At 41.8% G+C, this 3,890-nt stretch overlaps 1 non-coding gene across 1 annotated transcript; it reads right to left on the bottom strand.

The window, feature by feature from the left end:
* Window positions 1-402: 402 nt before the first annotated feature.
* On the bottom strand, window positions 403-506 carry LOC127742074 (small nucleolar RNA R71). The gene has a single exon (XR_008003262.1). It is a non-coding gene; the product is annotated as a small nucleolar RNA R71 (small nucleolar RNA).
* Between the last annotated feature and the right edge of the window lie 3,384 nt (window positions 507-3,890).

Here is a 3,890-nt window from a genome sequence, read left to right as displayed (position 1 = left end):
GATATGGCAGCTGAACCCAACAACAATAATGCAAGGAGGATGCTTGGTGATTATACTACACCTACTTCCAAGTTTGATGGAAGAAGCATCTTAATTCCTGCCATTGGAGCAAACAATTTTGAGCTGAAAGCTCAACTAGTTGCTCTAATGCAACAAAACTGCAAGTTTCATGGACTTCCATCAGAAGATCCCTACCAATTTTCAATTGAGTTCTTGCAGATCTGTGAGACTGTTAAGACTAATGGAGTAGATCCTAAAGTCTACAGGCTCATGCTTTTCCCTTTTGTTGTAAGAGACAGAGCTAGAATATGGTTGGACTTACAACCTAAGGATAGCCTGGACTCTTGGGATAAGTTGGTCACGGCCTTCTTGGTTAAGTTCTTTCCTCCTCAAAAGCTAAGCAAGCTTAGAGTGGATGTTCAGACCTTCAAGCAAAAAGATGGTGAATCCCTCTATGAAGCTTGGGAAAGATACAAGAAGATGACCAAAAAGTGTCCTTCTAACATGTTTTCAGAATGGACCATGATAGATATATTCTATTATGGTCTGTCTGAGTTCTCTAAGATGTCACTGGACAACCCTGTAGGTGGATCCATTCACCTAAAAAAACACCTACAGAAGCTCAGGAACTTATTAAAATGGTTGTAAATAACCAATTCATGTACACTTCTGAGAGGAATTCCATGAATAATTGGACGCCTCAGAGGAAGGGAGTTCTTGAAATTGATGCTCTGAATGCCATATTGGCTCAGAACAAAATGTTGACTCAGCAAGTCAACATGATTTCTCAAAGTCTGAATGGATGGCAAAATGCATCCAACAATACTAAAGAGGCATCTTCTGAAGAAGAAGCTTATGATCCTGAAAACCCTGCAATGGCAGAGGTAAAGTACATGGGTGAACCTTATGGAAACACCTATAATTCTTCATGGAGAAATCATCCAAATTTCTCATGGAAGGATCAACAAAAGCCTCAACAAGGCTTTAATAATGGTGGATGAAACAGGTTTAGCAATGGCAAGCCTTTTCCATCATCTTCTCAGCAACAGACAGAGAATTCTGAGCAGAGCACCTCTAACTTAGCAAATATAGTCTCTGATCTGTCTAAGGCCACTTTAAGCTTCATGAGTGAAACAATGTCCTCTATTAGAAATTTGGAGGCACAAGTGGGCCAGCTGAGTAAGAAAGTCACTGAAACTCCTCCTAGTACTCTCCCAAGCAATACAGAAGAGAATCCAAAGAGAGAGTGCAAGGCCATTAATATAGTCAATATGGCTGAATGCAAGGAGGAAAAGGAGGACGTGAATTCCAATGAGGAAGACCTCATGGGACGTCTCCCAACCAAGAAAGAGTTCCCTATTGAGGATTAAAAGGAATCTGATGGTCATATAGAGACCATAGAGATCCCATTAAACCTCCTTCTGCCATTCATGAGCTCTGAAAACTATTCTTCCTCTGAAAAGGATGAAGATGTAACTGGAGAGCAAGTTGCTCAATATCTAAGAGCTATCATGAAGCTGAATGCCAAGTTGCTTGGTAATGAGACTTGGGAAGGTGAACCTCCCTTGCTCATTGGTGAACTAGATACATGGGTTTAGCAAACTTTACCTCAAAAGAAACAAGATCCTAGTAAATTCTTAATACCCTGTACCATAGGCACCATGACCTTTGAAAAGGCTCTGTGTGACCTAGGGTCAGGCATAAATTTAATGCCACTCTCTGTAATGGAGAAGTTGGGGATCATTGAGGTACAACCAGCCATATTCTCATTGCAAATGGCAGACAAGTCAGTAAGACAAGCTTATGGATTGGTAGAGGACGTGTTGGTAAAGGTTGATGGCCTTTACATCCCTGCTGATTTCATAATCTTAGATAATAGAAAGGAGGAGGATGAATGCATCATCCTTGGAAGACCTTTTCTAGCCACAGCAGGAGCTGTGATAGATGTTAACAGAGGAGAATTAGTCCTTCAATTGAATGGGGACTACCTTGTGTTTAAGACACAAGGGTGTTCTTCTGTATACATGGAGAGGAAGCATGAAAAGCTTCTCTCAGTACAGAGTCAAACAAAGCCCCCACAATCAAGCTCTAAGTTTGGTGTTGGAAGGTCACAGCCAAACTCTAAGTTTGGTGTTGAATCGCCACATCCAAACTCTAAGTTTGGTGTTGGGTGTCTGACCTGATCACTTGTGTGGCTCCATGAGAGCCCACTGTCAAGCTATTGACATTAAAGAAGCGCTTATTGGGAGGCAACCCAATTTTTATTTATCTAATTTTATTTTTCTTTTATTGTTCTTTAATGTTTTATTAGGTTCATGATCATGTGGAGTCACAAAAAAAAAACTAAAATTAAAAACAGAATCAAAAACAGCGGAAGAAAAATCACACCCTAAAGGAAGGACTTACTAGCGTTTAAATGCCAGTAAGGAGTATCTGGCTGGCATTCAATGCCAGAACAGAGCATGGATCTGGCATTGAACACCAGAAACAAGTAGCATCCTGGTGTTTGAACGCCAGGAATATACCCTGAGGAGAGCTGGCACTGAATGCCAGAAACAAGCATGGAACTGGCGATCAACGCCAGAAACATGCTGCAATTGGGCGTTGAACGCCCAACATAAGCATCACTTCGGCATTTAAATGCCAGAATTGTATGCAAAGGCCCCTCAGGATCTGTGGACCCCATAGGATCTCCACCTACCTCAACTTACCTTCTCTCCTCTTCACACAATCCAATAACACTTTTTCCCAAAAATCCTTTACCAATCACCTCAATCTCTCTTTCCAATTACCCCCCTTCACCATTCACATCCATCTACTCTTTTCCAAAAACCCCACCTACCTTCAAAATTCAAAATTTCTTTCCCACCCAAGCCCACCTTAAATAGCCGAACCTACTCCCTCTCCCCTCACTATATAAACTCCTCCATCCTTCTTCATTTTCACACAACACAACCCCCTCTTCTACACCTTGGCCGAATACACCTCCCCCCACTCTCCTCCATATTTTCTCTTCCTCTTCTTCTTTTCTTTCTTCTTTTACTCGAGGGCGAGCAATATTCTAAGTTTGGTGTGATAAAAGCATAGCTTTTTGTTTTTCTATAACCACCTATGGCACCTAAGACTGGAGAAACCTCTAGAAAAGGAAAAGGGAAGACAAAAATTTCCACCTCCGAGTCATGAGAGATGGAGAGATTCATCTCCAAAGCCCATCAAGACCACTTCTATGATGTTGTGGCCAAGAAGAATGAGTATTCGGAGATCCGACATAAGATCCAAAGAAGAAGTTGGAAAGTTCTGACCAACCCCATTCAATAAGTCAGAATCTTAATGGTTCAGGAGTTCTATACCAATGCATGGATCACTAGGAACCATGACCAAAGTATGAACCCGAATCCAAAGAATTATCTTACAATGGTTCGGGAAAAATACTTAGATTTTAGTCCGAAAAATGTGAGGTTGGCATTCAACTTGCCCATGATGCAAGGAGATGCACGCCCCTACACAAGAAGGGTCAACTTTGATCAAAGGTTGGACCAAGTCCTTATGGACATATGTGTGGAAGGAGCTCAATGGAAAAGAGACTCCAAAGGCATGCCGGTTCAATTAAGAAGACTGGACCTCAAGCCTGTGGCTAGAGGATGGTTGGAGTTCATCCAACGCTCCATCATCCCCACTAGCAACCGATCCAAAGTTTCTGTGGATCGGGCCATCATAATTCATAGCATCATGATTGGAGAGGAAGTAGAAGTTCATGAAGTCATCTCCCTTGAATTCTACAAAATAGCCGAAAAGTCCTCTACCTTGGCAAGGCTAGCTTTTCCTCATCTTATTTGCCATCTATGTTACTCAGCTAGAGTTATCATAGAAGGAGACATCCCCATTGAGGA

The sequence above is a fragment of the Arachis duranensis genome, chromosome 9, assembly GCF_000817695.3.
Source record: "Arachis duranensis cultivar V14167 chromosome 9, aradu.V14167.gnm2.J7QH, whole genome shotgun sequence".
Lineage (NCBI taxonomy): Eukaryota > Viridiplantae > Streptophyta > Magnoliopsida > Fabales > Fabaceae > Arachis > Arachis duranensis.
The sequence above is the reverse complement of the archived record's forward strand: the minus strand, read 5'-3'. Positions and strand labels throughout refer to the sequence as shown.